The sequence below is a fragment of the Stegostoma tigrinum genome, chromosome 2 (genome assembly GCF_030684315.1).
Source record: "Stegostoma tigrinum isolate sSteTig4 chromosome 2, sSteTig4.hap1, whole genome shotgun sequence".
In the NCBI taxonomy this organism is placed as follows: domain Eukaryota; kingdom Metazoa; phylum Chordata; class Chondrichthyes; order Orectolobiformes; family Stegostomatidae; genus Stegostoma; species Stegostoma tigrinum.
In genome coordinates this window covers 28,477,140-28,497,048 of record NC_081355.1, presented here as the reverse complement: position 1 = coordinate 28,497,048, position 19,909 = coordinate 28,477,140, and the positions used below count along the sequence as shown (strand labels likewise).

Below are 19,909 nucleotides of genomic sequence, written 5' to 3'. Positions count from 1 at the left end.
TTTCGGGCCTAGACCCTTCATCAGAGAGGGGTTGGGGTGAGGGTTCTGGAATAAATAGGGAGAGAGGGGGAGGCGGACCGAAGATGGAGAGAAAAGAAGATAGGTGGAGAGAGTATAGGTGGGGAGGTAGGGAGGGGATAGGTCAGTCCAGGGAAGACGGACAGGTCAAGGAGGTGGGATGAGGTTAGTAGGTAGATGGGGGTGCGGCTTGGAGTGGGAGGAAGGGATGGGTGAGAGGAAGAACAGGTTAGGGAGGCAGAGACAGGTTGGACTGGTTTTGGGATGCAGTGGGTGGGGGGGGAAGAGTTGGGCTGGTTGTGTGGTGCAGTGGGGGGAGGGGACGAACTGGGCTGGTTTAGGGATGCAGTTGGGGAAGGGGAGATTTTGAAACTGGTGAAGTCCACATTGATGCCATTAGGCTGCAGGGTTCCCAGGCGGAATATGAGTTGCTGTTCCTGCAACCTTCGGGTGGCATCATTGTGGCACTGCAGGAGGCCCATGATGGACATGTCATCTAAAGAATGGGAGGGGGAGTGGAAATGGTTTGCGACTGGGAGGTGCAGTTTTTTGTCGCGAACTGAGCGGAGGTGTTCTGCAAAGCGGTCGAACTGAGCGGAGGTGTTCTGCAAAGCGGTCGAACTGAGCGGAGAACTCCTCCGCTCAGTTCGACCGCTTTGCAGAACACCTCCGCTCAGTTCGCGACAAAAAACTGCACCTCCCAGTCGCAAACCATTTCCACTCCCCCTCCCATTCTTTAGATGACATGTCCATCATGGGCCTCCTGCAGTGCCACAATGATGCCACCCGAAGGTTGCAGGAACAGCAACTCATATTCCGCCTGGGAACCCTGCAGCCTAATGGCATCAATGTGGACTTCACCAGTTTCAAAATCTCCCCTTCCCCAACTGCATCCCTAAACCAGCCCAGTTCGTCCCCTCCCCCCACTGCACCACACAACCAGCCCAACTCTTCCCCTCCACCCACTGCATCCCAAAACCAGTCCAACCTGTCTCTGCCTCCCTAACCTGTTCTTCCTCCCACCCATCCCTTCCTCCCACCCCAAGCTGCACCCCCATCTACCTACTAACCTCATCCCACCTCCTTGACCTGTCCGTCTTCCCTGGACTGACCTATCCCCTCCCTACCTATCTTCCTTTCTCTCCATCTTCAGTCCGCCTCGCCCCTCTCCCTATTTATTCCAGAACCCTCACCCCAACCCCTCTCTGATGAAGGGTCTAGGCCCGAAACGTCAGCTTTTGTGCTCCTGAGATGCTGCTTGGCCTGCTGTGTTCATCCAGCCTCACATTTTATTTTCCCCAGAACATTATCTGGGTCTCTGGATTAACAGTCCAGCGATAATACCACTAAGTCATATATTTTAGAATCCTCCATTTAGCTTAAGGTCTGTAATTTTCAATTGTTTGCGCTAAGCATAATTTTCTCAATGTTTAACACGCCAGGTTGCTTGATATCCTTAATCATTTTGGAACAACAGACCAAAAGGCACAATCAAAATTAAAACCTTAGATGAATTTGCAGACTTCTCGTCCAGAATGATCTTTGGCAAACATGTTTTGATGGAATCAACAAAAAACCAGCAATTCTAGTACTGAATGTTACAAATTAATTCCAAGGTATTAAACACAACCCAGTAAAGCAAAATGCAGGGCAACAGTGAACTGCTCTTGCACAAACTAGCTTCGACATGATAGACTGAATGCTTTTTTCCGTGCTGTAATCATTCTATGACTGTCTAATTTTACCCTTCCTGTAGATGTGACACTCTTCCATAATTGCTTCCAGCACCTGCCACTGCAGGAAGGCATATTGCCTTTGAGAGGTACAAAGATTTTAAGTATGCTGGACACTGAAAGGGCAACCTACTGAGGTGTTAGTTACTCATCCATGCACTTAGTGTACAGCTGCAGGCCGCATTATTTAACATAACAGGCAACATGCAAGACAAAGAGATTAACATTTTAGCCCTGTAAGTGGTTTGATGCACTATTTCATTTAATTATTTTCTAGCAGCTCAGATACTCTGTATGTAAACACAGCCTACTTGAAACTATTACAATGACATATTGTAAACAACACAGTTGGGTACTTCTTTTTCTGCATCCTTTGTCTAATCACCTAAAGCTTCTTTTCTATGCAACTGACCACTGATGCAGTCATACGTGTTTTAATCAGCTAATCATAACAGCACTGATGCACACTGTTCCAAAACTGAAAGAATAAGATTTCTTACTCAACATATTTCTTTTACCTTTCATGTGTAGGATAATCAGCAGCATCATTCATATCATCCATGTAGATTTTAAGTGAGGAAAACAGGGCAACAAATCTTGCAAACTACTCATAAAATTCTTCATATAAAAGGAAACACAAACAGTTTAAAATAAATCCTTGTCAAATATTCTGAGTAACTGCTTTTACCTTGTAGTGAATTGCTGATTAAAATAATAATTGGTAGCAGATGAGAATGGAAGCTAGGATTTGAAATTAGCCAACCCCTGAAGACTTAAAGTCCCGGTTTATTGGGCAATATGTCTTATTATTCCTGAGTAAAAGGAAAATCTTGCGGTGCAGTGGGTCCGCTGCTTTTCATTTCCATTTGAATCTGAATTGGAAACGGTGTGCAGCAGGTGTTGCCAATTATCAGTTCAAGTTCTTCAAGCTAGATCGGTAGATATAGAACAAATTACACCACATTTTGTTTCATTGTCCTGAAATGCTGTGATACAGCTTTGCTAACAGCCTTATTGCTTATAAATTCTGTGGTTCAAATGGTAATAAATTGAAAACATGACGATCACTGCATAATAGGTTGGCTGTGTGAAGCTTACACATTGACATTCTGTTAGTCTAATTTGAAAAGTACAGTTTCTCTGTAATGGATCCTAGAAAAAATGCAATAATTTGAGATTTGTTTGATGGGAGTTTCTAAATATCCTGGTATTATTTCTTGCAGCTCAGAGGAGAAAGTTACTGTCATTTATTACAATAGAATCCTGAGAAATAAATATTTACAAGTCAAAAAGAGCTTCCAACTTACAGTTTTACTGAACAATTTAGTTTCTCAAAACCCACTGTTGCAAACATTTTGTCGTATGATTTAAGTACATAAAAAGACAAAACAAGAGCCAAAATCCTGAACTCCCTTCCTAACAGCATTGCAAATAATCTACACTAAATGGTTTGAGAAGGCACCTCACCAGTCACCAACTTCTCAAGCGCAATAGGGATGGACAATAAATGCTAGCCCAGACAGCGATGTTTACATCCCACGAAAGTTAAAATATTTGATGCTTCCTTTCTGCTGGTTGGATACAATAGTTCCAACCTGAACTTTATTGTCAGTCTCAATGGTAACTTCCAGGAAATAGTTCTGCTAAATTGTTCTTCAAAACCAAATCTCCAGGACGTTGAAGTGAAATAAATTAAGGGACGCCATGTTAATAGAGTGCCAATTATTAGTCAGGCCACCACTGGATTCCTGCATTCTTTTAAATCTCCACCTGATGAGTGAGCCAGTGAAATTGGGAAAGGTCCAGAAAGGGAATTATGTGAATAATCTCTTTCTTAAAGAGCCTTGGCCACACAATGTTTGGTCATGATGCTGTGGCCATCAAAATGGTGGGTGGGGGGGGGGGGGGAAGGGGAGGGGCAGTCGTTTCCTGTTGAACTTTTCCTGCTTTTCAATTTTGTATGTTTGTAAATGACGTTATCCAATATTGCACAGTTGCATTTCACAATGCATGCTTATCCTGCTGGACACTCAGATTTTCGCTAATGCTCCTAAGACAGCACTTTCTAAACCAAAAAACACTACCATCTAGAAGTACAAGAGCAGCAGATACATTGGAATGCTACCATTTGTAAGGACCCCTCCAAGGCTCATAGCATCCAGGCTTGAAAATAAATCACTGTTCCTTCAGTGTTGCTGAGCCAAAATCCTGAACTCCCTTCCTAACAGCATTGCAAATAATCTACACTAAATGGGCAGCAATGCACATTTTTGGACTGTGGGAGGAAACCACAGCACCCGGAGGAAACCCACACAGACACGGGGAGAATGTGCAAACTCCGCACAGACAGTCGCCTGAGGGTGGAATTGAACCCAGGTCCCTGACTCTTGAGAGGCTGCAGTCCTAGCCACCCGTGCCTCACCAGTCACCAACTTCTCAAGCGCAATAGGGATGGACAATAAATGCTAGCCCAGACAGCAATGTCTACATCCCACGAAAGTTAAAATATTTGATGCTTCCTTTCTGCTGGTTGGATACAATAGTTCCAACCTGAACTTTATTGTCAGTCTCAATGGTAACTTCCAGGAAATAGTTCTGCTAAATTGTTCTTCAAAACCAAATCTCCAGGACGTTGAAGTGAAATAAATTAAGGGACGCCATGTTAATAGAGTGCCAATTATTAGTCAGGCCACCACTGGATTCCTGCATTCTTTTAAATCTCCACCTGATGAGTGAGCCAGTGAAATTGGGAAAGGTCCAGAAAGGGAATTATGTGAATAATCTCTTTCTTAAAGAGCCTTGGCCACACAATGTTTGGTCATGATGCTGTGGCCATCAAAATGGTGGGTGGGGGGGGGGGGGGAAGGGGAGGGGCAGTCGTTTCCTGTTGAACTTTTCCTGCTTTTCAATTTTGTATGTTTGTAAATGACGTTATCCAATATTGCACAGTTGCATTTCACAATGCATGCTTATCCTGCTGGACACTCAGATTTTCGCTAATGCTCCTAAGACAGCACTTTCTAAACCAAAAAACACTACCATCTAGAAGTACAAGAGCAGCAGATACATTGGAATGCTACCATTTGTAAGGACCCCTCCAAGGCTCATAGCATCCAGGCTTGAAAATAAATCACTGTTCCTTCAGTGTTGCTGAGCCAAAATCCTGAACTCCCTTCCTAACAGCATTGCAAATAATCTACACTAAATGGGCAGCAATGCACATTTTTGGACTGTGGGAGGAAACCACAGCACCCGGAGGAAACCCACACAGACACGGGGAGAATGTGCAAACTCCGCACAGACAGTCGCCTGAGGGTGGAATTGAACCCAGGTCCCTGACTCTTGAGAGGCTGCAGTCCTAGCCACCCGTGCCTCACCAGTCACCAACTTCTCAAGCGCAATAGGGATGGACAATAAATGCTAGCCCAGACAGCAATGTCTACATCCCACGAATGAACAAAAAATACTTTAAAAGATGCCATGAAGCTAGGTCAAGCTGGCTCATTTGAACTGGTTATAACCAAATTTAAGATTGACATCAGCAAATTCTTCACACGACAACAGGAACAAAATTAGAAATAATAACGTTTTTAATACAATATAATTTTTATTATGTCAAATTGTATTATTGCAAACACTGACATCTGAGCCTGAGCTTAATTTATTTAATCTCCATCAGATTTTCAGCACCGGATTTTTGTTATCACCTTAATAAATCTCATTGGCACCTTCCTTTTAGTCTTGACATCCTTCTTGAATCATAGAATCCCTACAGTGTGGAAACAGGCCCTCGGCCCAACAAGTCCGCACCACCCCTCAGAACACTCACCCAAACCCATCCCCCTATAACCCACCTAATCTGCACAGCCCTGTACACTACGAGCAATTCAGCGTGGCCAATCCATCTAACCTGCACATTTTTGGACTGTGGGAGGAAACCGGAGCACCCGGAGGAAATCCACACAGACACGGGGAGAATGTGCAAACTCCACACAGACAGTCGCCTGAGGGTGGAATTGAACCCAGGTCCCTGGCTCTGAGAGGCTGCAGTCCTAACCAGTGAGCCACCCAGAGTAAACAGAACATGATTGGAACAGTTTTACCTTCCCCATTGTTCATTTCTTGGGCAGGAATGGGGTTACGGTGGGCCAAAATCAAAATGGAAAATTAACGGTATTCCAAATATGTAATTATATAATTCATATGTAGTTGGAACATAATTTTTAGTTTTTAACATGTAAAGCTCCCAGATTGAGAAGCTGCTAAACAGAAATAAAAGTAATTGCAAGTTGAAGGGTGGCCCTTTTTTATTTTATGAAGTTAGTGGATATATGAAAATATTAAACAATGGGTCACCCTTCTCTTCTTGGTGGTGACTAGATGTGCACAGGTGTCTCAGTAAAGGCTTCAAATTATCCATATGGTTTCCCTGAAAAAAGGGATAGTTTGGGAAATCAAATAATTAGTTTATGTCTCCATCTGGGACATCTTGGGTGTGTGACTTTGCCATTGAGATTTAATTAGAGTGCCTTAAAAGCAGTAGAATCATGCTTATTTTGTTTTCCATTATCATCTGTACAGCCAATGTTTTGCAGTCTTTTCCAGCCATTTTCTTTACCTTTTACTCCCTTGTTCTGCTTCTGAATTTGTTCTTGAACTGTGACCCTGTGACAGTTCCAGCTCTGATTTCTATTGTCACTCATTTGCAGAACTCTGTTTTCACAAAGAACATGGGTTTATATCTGCCCCGAGAATAGCTAGGGAGTGCTGCTTTTATAACAAGCAGGTACCACTTGGTAGTGACTTGGCAGTTCAAGATTTTGTTTCCATGCATGCTCCATGCTCGACCAACTAATGGCATTGCCCTCAAACACAGCCTTAACTGAAACAGTCTCACGGATGTAGTCACCAAGTTTGACTCCTAGTCTACAGGTGTCTGCCAAAATCTATTGTTTGCATCTAATTGGTAAAGAAATTTAATCTTCGTAATTTGGTCTAACTGTCACAGGACTGTCAAAATTGGATGGACTTTTCTTCAAAATATATCATTAGCTAAGTAAAATCCACACACAATATCAGTTGTCCATTTGGTGTGAGAAATGTTACCACCGCTGAGCACAATTGCAGCAGTTCTGTCACTGATAATATAATCCTCCTCTTTTTTGGTATGTTGCCTAACTGACATTGCATCTTTCCCAATAATGGATAACAGTTTTTTTTCTTGGAAGGTATTGGCAGACGGGCTTGCCATCTGTTTTTAGGGTAATGTGGTATTCCTGGTTTAAATTGCGTAGGTCTCTGGACAATGCTGGAGATTCCAGTTAAAAGTTTATCCATTCTTCTCTTTGAGCACTGTCTCTACTCTGTCCCACAGACACAGGTAAATACATACATTTCCACTCAGCAGTGAAGTGTACAGATTCTTCAGTATGTAGAGAATCTCTATGACTCCTCATCCATTGTGACCGAGTCTCTTGGTGAATTGACAATGTACCTGAAGACCTGCACCCTTGGATCTTGATATTTTATGCTTGCAGGTCGCACATTCACTGATGTCCACTGCCGCAACCTATTAGCCAATATTGATACAACCACCCTGCATTAGGTTGAAATGCTGTTTCAAACACTTGCACCTTTAAGGTGGTGATTCACAATCTTTGGTGGCTCTCTTTGACCTCACCTAGAAATGTTGGTCTACTAGTTTTTTATTAATCATCCTTAATTTCTTGGACTTTTTTGTTTCCAATTGATTTTTCTTTGTCAAGATTTTTCCCTTGGTAGGACATGTCCCCTGTTTGTGCAGTATTCGAGGTGATGCTGCTTTGCAGTATTTCTTGAAGTGTCCTAATCTCCCACATTAGAAGCACTCAGCTCCTCCTGCCGGGCTCTTTTTGTAAGGGTTTGCCCTTACTTGTGCGTTAACCAATCTAATATGTCAATGATTTTGATTCCTACTGTTCTGGAGTTTTGTCTGAACTTCCACAGGGTGACAACAGCAATTTGAGGCCTACCCATCCAGGTGTGTCTGAAGAAACTCATGGTTTCCTTAAAAGGTAGGCCTATTCTGGGCCCTGATTTCCCCTTTAGCATCATATTGAATCATCTGTTCCAATATAAGGTCCTCGTTAGACTGAGGAAATGTGTCCCAGAAAGCTATTACAGTACAATCTCTTTGAATTTATCATTTATGATTCCATACCTTCAACTGCCGGCCCATCAGTATAAATCCATTAAAAATGTCTCAATTTATTTTCTGTGTCACTGACAATGTCGATTGAAACTCACACTTTCCATTACTAGATGTTGCTTGTCACTGCAGCACACATCGAACTCCATACGGTTCAAAATTGGTACTACTTCCTCACATGCTTTTTCTTGCCAGAAAGGCATTTGCTACGGGACCTACAGCAGACATAAATGTGTTGACTTAATGTCTTTATTCCTGTGCACGCAAGCATCTTTCATTTCTGTTGTGCTGAAATGGCAGTTTTGAGAGCTCCAACTTCTGGTCTTGATGTGGGCCCTCTCTGTTTTTGAAAACTTTGGCAACGGCAATGCCTCAACAAGAGCTGCCAACCCAATTCATCACTATACCTTACTGACCTGGTTCAGGTATTTAAATCAATTGTCCCTCTTTAACTTCAATCTTTGGATTAACAGTGTTTGATCTCTGGAGACTTCTCAATGTGCTACTTAGGCTTCAGAAATTTCCAGTGTTCAGAACCTACCTGCTTTTTCTGTTTTGTGTTTGAAGTTTTCCGATGTTCCTTCCTGGTAATTTGGCATCTTCCTGCTTACTTATTTTCGTCTAGTGGAACACAGTCAGACTTCACATGGAGGTTTTGAAATTTTTCTTGGTGCCATCATGCTTTCTGCTATGCCCTATGCATACCCTCCAGCAGGCCTTCTACGATACTTCTTGGATTGTGAGTGTCTACACAAGGACACCTATAGCCAGCTTGCTTTACTGCATTATTAATTCTGTTGATCTCTAGCAGCCCTAGATTGTTCCTACTGCAGAGTAAGACTCTCTCACTCTCTTTGATACATTCATACATTAGCGATTACTGAATACCGCTCTGCAGTGTGGTGTCCAGGATCATTCTCTTTTACGTGTTTCTTTTCATTTCCCTGATCTCTTCCACAGTCATTCAGACTTACAGCATGGAAACAAAGCATTTAGTCCAACTTGTCCAAGCTGACCAATTATCCCAAAATAACTAGTCCCATTTGCCTGTGTTTGGCCCATAAACATCTAAACCTTTCCTATTCAAGTACCTGCGAAAATGTAGTTTACATGTTGTAATGGTACTTGCTTCTAACATTTCCTCCAGCAGCTCATTCCATATACGCACCACTCTGTGAGAAAATGTTATCCTCATGGCCCTTTTAAATCTTGCCCTTTTCACCTTAAACCTACGCCTTCTAGTTTTTAACTCCCTTATCCTTGGAAAAATACCTTATTTTCGTCTCTCACAACTTTATTAACCTCTATAAGGTTAACCCTCAGCCTCTTATGCGACAAGGAAAGAAGTCCCAGTCCATCCTGTCTCTCCTTATAACTCAAATTGTCCAGGCTTGGTTACCTCCTTGTAAATTGTTTCAGCACCCTTTCCAGTTTAATAACATCTTTCCTATTGCAGGGTGACCAAAATTGTACATGGTACTCCAAAAATGGCCCAACCAACATCCTATTCAACCGCAACACGATGTCCCAACTCCTTTACTCTATGCTCTGAACAATGAAGACAAACATGCCAAATGCCTTCCTCGCCACTCTGCCTACCTATGACGCCACTTTCAAGGAACTATGTACCTGCATCCCTTAGGTCTCTATTTGACAACACTACACAGGGCCCTATCATTAACAGTGTAAGACCTGTCTGGTTTGTCTTGCCAAAATGCAACACTTTGTCCCACTTAGAGAAATAGCTGTGTGCATTCTTTAAGGGGAAATATATGAAACATTCAAAAACACAGGTTAGAAACCAATAACAATCTGGCTTGCATGTGTTAGTTGGTAACAGTTTTTCTCTCCATTCATTAATATGTAAATCAAAACAGAATGCAGCACCAAATCAGTTTCGTTGTGATGTCAAATTCCAGAAAGTATTCTCTCTTACAAATTTCCCTCATTTGTCACTTTTGTATTTATACATATTCAATGATGTGCTTACAGTTTTCGATATGTTAGTGCATGTAACAAATCTCACTAGGAGTCAAATATTAAAATGTATTGAGTCAAGTATCTGGAAGCTTATTAATAACAACAATGTACACTAATATGACATCTCAGACTCACATATACAGTCTACGTACTATGCTTACTTAGATGACTGTTACATTTAGGCTGAATTTTTTTTGTCTCTCAGGCAATAACGCATGTTGAGGTTGGCAGAAAAGTGAAGTTGAATCAGAAAACTGTAAAATAATGGGAGACTGCCATGTTGATAAAGAATAGTGCTCACCAGCTAATGTAGGACACATTTGGAATAAGCACTGAGCATATGAACTTACTTATGGATATAATGTAAGTAACTTATAGAAGGTTGCTGTTCACCAGTATGACGACAGACTCACCTCTCCCACTCAATGCTTAGTACGATCTCACAACAGACCATCCATTATCATATTGAACAAGTCTGAGGGGGCCATGAGGTTTACTTTAGCCTCTAGTTTTTATGCTTTTTTCTTAAAGCAAATTGCGTTTGATGAACTTTTGTTTTATGAAGTTACATAAAGCATTTGTAAAGGTAATGCTGTTGATGCTGTTTGTATGGACTTCCAAAAGCCATTTCCAGAATTGCTGCATAATAGCAAAGTTGAAGGCAGTTGAGTAAAAGGAGCAGTGACAACACAGATACAAATATGACTGAGAGACAGTAAACTGAGAGTTGGGTGAACAACTATTTTTCACACTGGAAGAAAGTATACACTGGTGTTCCCCTGGGAATGCTACTGGCACCACTGCTTTCCTTGATTTGTATTAGTGACTGAGACTTGGAAGTGCAGAACACTGTTTCAACATTTTCAGATGCCACAGAACTTGGAAATATAGTGAGCTGTGGGGAGGATAGCGATATTTCAAAAGTAACATTCCCTGTGAGCTGTGTGGCTGCTGGGAGGTTCCATGAACTCCAGATGGAGTACCATGCATTAGCTTCTGCTTCTGAAAGCCACTAGCATTGCATATACTTTGGAAGAAATGTTACTCATAGTTGGACTGGTGGAACAGGCAGATATGTGGCAGATGAAATGTCATAGTGAGATCTTCATTTTGGTAGGAAAAATGCAGAGAAGCAACAAAAATGGGTATCGGGGGCAAGCTCTCCAGTGATTGGACTCATTCCTGATACATAGGAAGATGGTTGTGGTTGTTGGTGGTCAATCATCTCAGCTCCAGGACATCTCTGCCGGAGCTCCTCAGGGTTGTGTTCTCGGCCCAAATATCTTCAACTGCTTCATCAATGGCCCTCCTTCAGGTCAGAAGTGGGGATGATCGCCAATGATTGCACAATGTTCAGCACCATTCATGACTCCTCAGATACTGAAGCAGTCCATGTTCACATACAACAAGATCTGGACAATATCCAGGCTTGGGCTGACAAGTGGCAAGTGACATTCATGCCATGCAAATGCCAGGCAATGACCATCACCAATAAGAGACAATCTAACCACCATCCCTTGACATTCAATGGTGTTACCACCACTAAATCCCCCACTATCAACATCCTGGGAGTTACCATTGAACAGAAACTCAACTGGACTTACAACATTAACACAGTGGCTACAAGAGCAGTCCAGAAGCTAGGAATATTGTGGCGAATAACTCATCTCCTGACTCCTCAAAGCCTGTCCGACATCTACAAGGCACAAGTCAGGAGTATTATGGAATACTCCCCACTTGCCTGGATGAGTGCAGCCCCAATAACACTCAAGAAGCTTGATACTATGTAAGACAAAGCAGCCTGCTTGATAGGCCCTACATCGACAAGGATTCCCTCCCTCCACCACTGATGCTCAGTACACACTGCCGCTACTATCTACAAGATGCACTGCAGAAATTTAAAGATCCTCAGACAGCACCTTCCAAACCCATGACCACTTCCATCTAGAAGGATAACAGCATCAGACATATGGGAACACCACCACTTCCAAGCCACTGACCATTCCAACTTGCACACATACTGCCGTTACTTCACTGTTGCTAGGTCAAAATCCTGGAATTCCCTTCCTCATGGCATTGTGGGTCAACCCACAGCAGGAGGACTGCAGTGGTTCAAGAAGGCTGCTCACCACCACCTTCTCAAGGGCAACTAGGGATTGGCAAGAAATGTTGGTCAGCCAGCAACTCCCATATCTCACAAATGAATAGAAACTAAAGTGTGAGCAAACAAGGTGTAGAGCTGGATAAACACAGCAGGCCATGCAACATCAGAGGAGCAGGAAGGCTGATGTTTTGGGTCTAGACTCTTCTGTACAATTTACAGGAAATGCACAAACTGTTGAATGCGAGTGGGTAGGTGAGGTAAGTGCTTAAAAACTACGCTCTTAAGTCACCTCATTATCTATGCACCACATTTCTATGGTGCCCCTCTCATTCCTTGCAATCACTCACCACTGGCAGAAGAAAAATGCACTCTCCTTCTGGGAATATATTTCCTGGCTGTGAAAGATACCATTCAAAAATTAATCTGGTAAGAGAGCAGCACATGGTCGGGTGTGGACAGCAGTGGAAAATTTATTTACAAAAAAGGTGCTGCCAACTTCTTTAGAATGGATAAAGCTTGATGGTTAGCATGGAAGCAATAGGCCAAAGTGTTTTTCCATGCTGTGAAACTCTGTGGAGAGTGGTTATGATTTAAAAATGCCTTAAAACGATGGTGGAGGTAGATCGAATTGAGACTTTTGAAAGGGAATTGAATGAGCACCTGAGAACATCTGCAGGGGTCAAAAGGTACAAGGCAGTGGGACTAGCTAAATTATACTTGCTAAAGCTGGATGGGCCAAATGGCCTCCTTCTATGCTATTTTGTAGGCAATGTGAATCTGCTCTGTGGGTATTTTTGCTATGCTTTCAACAACAAAAGCAGATGCAGCAGTCAAGGTTCATCTGACTTCGGTATCATTTCATCCTGCTTTCCTCTGCCTTTTATTAAACATTTTGGCTGTGCAGCCTATGCTATGCCGGACAAGTTATAGAATGTTACAGGACAGCAACAGATCTTTCACTCTGACCAATCCATGCCAACTTTAATCTCAAACTAAACCAATCCCACCTGCCTGTGCTTGGTGCATATACCCCCAAACATTTCTTATTCATGTACTTACCCAAATGTCTTTTACATATTATAACTGTACCTGTATCCACCACTTCCTTTGGAAATTCATTCCACACATGAACCACTCTCTGTGTAAAAAAAAAGTTGCCCTCATGCCCTTTTTTAAATCTTTCCCTTCTTTCCTCAAAAATATGCTCCTCAGTGTTGAAATCCTCCAGCCTAGCGAAAAGACACCAGCATTCACCTTATCTACACCTCTCATGACTTCATAAACCCATCAACCTCCCAAGTTCCAATGAACGAGGTCCCAGCCTATTCTAATAACTCAAACCCTGCTTTCCCAGCAACATCCTGGTAAACTTTTTCTGAACCCCCTCCAGCTTAATAATATCCCTCCTATAACAGGACAGCCAGAACGTCCTGTACAGTGCCAACTCATATTCAGAGACCTGAGTCATGAGGCAAGCCACTTAACCTCACCACTCCCCCAAAGTACCTGTGTTGATAGTTTCTCTATATTACTCATTGGGGCAGGTTGAACATCCAGACTAGAGGTCTTTATACAAAGCATACCTGTGTTATTCGTCATCGGTATCCAGCCTCACATTTTATTATCTTGGACGCTTTTGTGCTCCTGAGATGCTGCTTGGCCTGCTGTGTTCATCCTGCCTCACATTTTAATACCTGTGTTATTTATGATTTCATCCTCTGTGTTGCATTTCGCAGTTTAGAATCACACAGCGCAGGGAGGCGATTTTGTTCTTTCGAAAGAGATCTCAAACTCATCTGACTCCTTTGCTATTTGTAATTTCAAGCATGTATCCAAATCCTTTAAGTGTATCGACTTTAATGAACTGTTCTCGGTCTAAAGGTCAGCAACAAATTGTGTGAAACATTCTACATTTCTTGCCCTCCTCGCTCCAGGGTTTGTGGTTAGGAGCGTTTTTGACGGGTAGATGGCGACAAGAGTACGGAGAATGCAGAGGAGATAAGCGACGGGCGGCGGCTGGAAGGACAGCGCATTGGCAGCCGTCACTCACCGTGGCAGGGGCGCTGGAGCCGGGCAGGTGAGAACAGCGGGGGCCGGCACTGCAACTTGCAGCTGCTGGAGCGGGGGTGGAAACTAGTAATGTCCACGTTTACCCGAGGGCAGGTAATGTTGGCTTTTGCCTGTTCCTGGATCGGAGAACGTGTGATGTGAGCGCCTATGTTTTCCCCGCAAAGCCAAAGGTTAGTGCAGTCTTTCAACTTCTGTGTGGAGTCTGGGCTGCAGCATTTGCTGAGCATTGTTTATTTAGGTTCGTTTTTGAGAAATAGGCTTCACAGAGTGGCTCCTTGCGATTGTGACAAGGGGGAAAAGAAAGCAGGGATAGAAAGGGTACAAAATTTCAGGGGGATAGGTTTGGACTGAAATATCTCTCGACTGGTCAGAAACACTCATATGTTGGTGAATGGGTTTTCCTTGCCGCCCCCACCCCCTAGAAAAGCAAGTAAAACCCAGAACTTGCTGTGTTCATCCAGCTTCACACTTTATCTTGGATTCTCCAGCATCTGCAGTTCCTATTATATCTGATCACAAGTAAAACCCAGAATTAATTGATATTCACAAATGTTGGTTGTTCTCTCCAGCGGCAACGCGGAACAACAAATGCAGTTTCTGGTGCGATAAGTTTCTTGCGTTCATGCAGTGGGAACAGGCTACAGTTTTAGGAAAATCTTAAGATCTGGCGCCAACTTCTCTTTAAGTAAGGAGTTACTTCACGAATATGTAACTGAGCGATAGCATTAGAACTGTCAGCTGTCCAGGATTCCCCTAGGGTCTGCGAAAGTGAAATATTAATATCTTGGACACAGTTATTAACAACCCAGGATAAAAATCATGAGAGAATTTTTTAAAGAATGTGCCATTTCATTCCTTTTATTGTATTGTAAAAGGACATTAGTGATTTCTGAGGAAGGGTCCTGACCAGAAATGTCAACTTTCCTGCTCCTTTGATGCTGCCTGACCTGATGTGTTCATCCAGTTCCACACTGTGTTATCTCATTGGTGAGGAAAGGCTGTTTGACTTGATGGGCAGCAGGAAAAGTGATGATTTTTCCAGCAATATGTCCAACCTCAGTTCGAAAGTCTAAGTTTCACTCCAAAGACTTGACTACAGCCGATAGACCCTGATGGTGAACCTTACCTTGTAAGTCTCAGGGAATTTTCTCTATTGCCTTAAAACTGGTGAGATTACTTAGTGGTGAATCTGGGGTCACTGAGATTCTACAACTAGGCTTTCTCAGAGTCCTTTCATTTTTGTTCTTGGACATTTGATTAGATTAGATTAGATTCCCTACAGTGTGGAAACAGGCCCTTCGGCCCAACAAGTCCACACCGCCCCTTGGAGCATCCCACCTAGACCCATCCCCCATAACCCACATACCCCTGAACACTACGGGCAATTTAACATGGCCGATCCACCTGGCCTGCACATCTTTGGACTGTGGGAGGAAACCGGAGCACCCGGAGGAAACCCGTGCAGATACGGGGAGAATGTGCAAGCTCCGCACAGACAGTCGCCCAAGGCTGGAATTGAGCCTGGGTCTCTGGCGCTGTGAGGCTGCAGTGCGAACCACTGAGCCACCGTGCAGCCCACTGATTGGATCATATGCGTCCCCAGAGGTCCCAGGGAACTGCTGAGAGATACATAGTGGGAATATTGATCCAATGTTCCTTCTTTAAGCTGATGTGTAAATGCTGGTGTTGGACTGGAGTGAAGAGTAAGAAGTTACATAATACCAGGTTATAGTCCAACGGGTTATTTTGAAATTGCAAGTTTTCTGAGCGCTGCTCCTTTGTCAGATGAAGTGACGAGGTGACCTTGTGTCATGTAACTGCTGATATTTTCCATTAGGCTGATTATATTGGAACAATGAAGGGCTGACTGTACTGACAACAACAGAGGTCCTTACTTCCAAGTGAGAGAATAAGCAAAGACTCTGCCTTCCGTACCATTTAGGTGTAAAAACAAATCTGTGGTATTATTTAACTACTGCAGGCCTAATGTTCATTCCTCCAGTCTGACATCACTAAAGCAGATGATCTGCTTGAGAATATGCCATGTTTTCTACATTACAACAGTGGCTTCACTTTAATTTACATAATTAGTGTGAAGCAGTTTGAAATGGCCTGAGGACAAATGTTATAAACACTGCCAAATAAATGCAAGTCTTTTTATCTTCATGTGCCAATGAAAAGGTATGTTATTCTTCCCCTCCCTTTTTTAAATTGTCCTTTTGTTCCCAGAAGATGATCGAAATTTTAGCTGGGAAACGAAAAGGATTTGTTAGTTATTTGATCTAGGAAGGAGCTTTGTTTGATGAAAACTGAAAATCTATGGTTGCAATTGTAAAACAAATCAACACTCACATTAAACATTGGTAATTAGGAACTTGGATTTTCTGCTGGAGGACAATTTTGTAATATCCCTAAAGGAGAAATTGGAACAATTGCAATGTGTCCGTAGAGGCAAAGAAAATGAGAATGATGAAGAGAACATTAGTCATGGAAACTTGTACTGTTATTGATGGCATTCTATTTCAGATCTTGGAGTAAATGTTTGATGTAAGATGGACTATAGACCAATACCAATTGCATGTTACATAGATAATCCTTTGTATGATAGTCTATGTTGTACAAAAAGGGCAAGTGAACAAAAGACATAGGATAGATATAGCCAGTTTAAAGCAAATGCTGGAGATGCCAAAAGATCTCTGCAAGTTTTTTTGCTGCTTAATTACCATATGAATATTGGTGTTAGAAACAGCTCCGAGTGCGACACTTTAGGAAGAATGAGAAAATATTGGGGTGAGTGCAGGAGAGGTTACAAGAATGGTTCCAGCTATGAGAAACTTGAGTTTTGAAAATGGATTGGAGAAGTTGGGGCTGTTTTCTCTCGGAGAGGAGAAGGCTAAGAGGAGATTTGATTGAAATTTTCAAAATCATGAGGGTTCTGGACAGATACCGTTCTTGATTATAAAAGGATCAAAGAAGGCACAGATTTGAACAAAAGAATGGCTCAGGTCTGGAGTGTGCTGCCTGGAATGGTGGTGGAAGTATGGCAGGCTTAATTGGGGCAGTCAAGTGGTCAGGGTGGGGGCTGTTAGATGTTTAAAAAGAAATAACATGCCGCAGTAATGAGGAAGGGGTGATGCTTGTTGGGAGAGCTGGTGCAGGCATGATGGGCTGAATTACTTTCCTCTGCACCATTATAATTTTGTGATGTTTTGAAAGCTGGAAGGATTATCCTGATTTTCTGGGAGATTTGTTCCATTATGATGATGCATTTATGTCAGCAAAACCCTAGAAGCACTTAAAGAGAACAGTGGAGATTAGGTGACTTTCAACATCAATTAGGGCATTATGTGGTTTCCTGGAGTGTGTTTTTGCACAACTTCCCTCTTGTCAAGCCTCATTAATTAACAGACTATCATTTTTATGATCATCGCTCCAAAGGACAAATGTGGTTATGATTTTGCTGACATCTCACTTTTTAAAAAATATTGGTTGCCCCTTTGATTTTAATGTCATGGCATAGATAATCTGGGAGCACTACAATTGTACCTAAAAAGATACTTTATTTTCCTTTTTTAAAACATTGCTCAAAACTATTATCATCGTGTCACATGGCTACCAGAATCACCAGTGATGAGCTAAATGGACCTTAGTCTTTTTCTGTCTAGCAGTACCGAGATCGCTACACTTTATAGTGTAAGTCAGCAATTGCCATAGTGGCCAAATCTGTGCTAACATTTAATATTCACACTTACAGAGATGTGCTGACTCTAACCAGGAAAACTTGTAATTCAATATGCAATTATTGTGATTATTTTAATATTTCAATGCATTACAGCATTTGTAAATCCAACTTCGATAATTTTATAAGTGATAATGGGAACTGCAGATGCTGGAGGATCCAAGATACCAAAGTGTGAAGCTGGATGAACACAACAGGCCAAGCAGCATCTCAGGAGCACGAAAGCTGACCTTTTGGGCCTAGACCCTTCATCAGAGAGGCTCTCTGATGAAGGGTCTAGGCCCAAAACATCAGCTTTTGTGCTGAGATGCTGCTTGGCCTGCTGTGTTCATCCAGCTTCACACTTTGTTATCTTCGATAATTTTATAGACTTGCCTTTTGTCTGGAGATTGTAAAATGATGATAATTGTTTCCTCAGAGTTGGTGGTCATATAGAACATTAATGTTATGGACAAACAGGATTTATTAATATGACCAGATAATTTTGAAGCTTTCCTTTATAATTATATACCCTGTTTAAAAAGTCAGCCAAGATCCACATTGCAAAAGCCATACAATGAGTGGCTGAACCAAATCACAAAGGTTCTAAGTTCAATAACTGATTACGTTGAAAGGTGGAATTTGAACCATAGCATAACCGTTTTGCAGACTTTTTTCAAATGTTCAAATATTTTGTTTCATGAGGCTGGCAAGTGGAGTGGGAAGCTCACGCAGGCATACAATGTACTTCGGCTTGACTCAGTGGTAGCTCGCATACCTTTTGAGTCTGAGTTCGCTAAGCCCCACTTCAGGACTGCATTTCAATTCAATGTCCAAGACTCAGTTCTGGTTGCCCGGTTATAGGAATGATATTATTAAGCTAGAGACGTATTATAAGAGATTTACCAGGATGTTGGATGGCATGGGAGGCTCAAGTTATCGAGAAAAGCTAGATAGGCTGGGACATTTTTCACTGGAGTGTAGGAGGTTGAGGAGTAACCTTTATAGAGGTTTGTGAAATCATGAGGGGCATAGATAGGGTTAATGGTAAGTGTCTTCTTCCTAAGATGGGGGATTTCGAGACTAGGGAACATACTTTAAGTTGAGAGGAGAGAGATTTTAAAATAGACATGTGGGGTAACGTTTTTACCACAGAGGGTAGTGCACATGTGGAATAAATGCCCTGAGGAAGCGGTGGATGCAGGCACAGTTACAATGTTTAAAAGACACTTAGATAAGTACATGAGTAGGAAAGGTTCAGAGGGATATGGACCAGGAGCAGGCAGGTGGAACTAGTTTGGTTTGGGATTATGTTTCGCCTGCACTGGTTGGACTAAAGGGTCTGTTTCTGTGCTGTATGACTATGACTCTATGGCTATCTTAGGCCCCTTCTGCCTTTTCAAGTGAAAATAAAAGACTCATAATATTGTAATCTTGAGATTTAGGAATATCTCCTGGTTTCCTGAAAAGCACTTGTCTTTTTATTTGTTAACTAACAGTTCTTCCCATTTGTTGGTGGGATCTTGTTTTGTGCAAGCTGTGTTTACTTTTTGGGCCTCAGTAATAGCCTGAAACTAGCAGGTGTTTAGGAATTTCACAGGCAGGTCCAGGAGATTACGATGATCTCCCGTTGAACATTTGGCCACATGAGCTTGGATTTTCTGCTGGCCAGATAGCTATTATTCCAGTGCAAATGCGAGATACATATTTGGACTCCATGAAATTCCTATCATTGCAGACTCTGAAGGAATTACCCAGGAAATTGAACCTTCCCCTGTGCAATTCCTCTGTACCTGGAACCCTCTGAAAGGCTCCATTTAAATTGGCCAGTTTGGAGGGTTCCTTTTGAAATTAAGTAAAATTGTTAATCAGGATAAGTTATACTGTTAAATATGCAGATATGCCCACCTGGTACACTATTAAACTGGCATCCTACATGTGCCATGTGACCATCCAAATACCCTAGCATCACAACTAACTCATGTAGTTACCCTTTCACAGCAGCTGACCGCTGTAAAAAATGATGTTGTTTGCCCCTCTGTGACCATTCTCCTCTGTAGAATAACTGACAGAATGGAAGTATGGCTCTGCATTTCTGA

General features: G+C 42.3%; 1 protein-coding gene across 2 annotated transcripts in view; it reads left to right on the top strand.

The window, feature by feature from the left end:
* Positions 1–14,037: 14,037 nt before the first annotated feature.
* The window catches only part of eepd1 (endonuclease/exonuclease/phosphatase family domain containing 1), a 151,115-nt gene continuing 145,243 nt past the window's right edge, over positions 14,038–19,909 (top strand). Inside the window, exon 1 of one of the 2 annotated variants that reach the window (XM_048520090.2) lies at positions 14,038–14,099. The gene's annotated coding sequence lies outside the window, so the exon portion shown is untranslated. Of the gene's footprint in view, positions 14,100–14,132; positions 14,263–19,909 lie in introns of those variants that run through there. The other variant, XM_048520072.2, reaches the window with a different exon arrangement.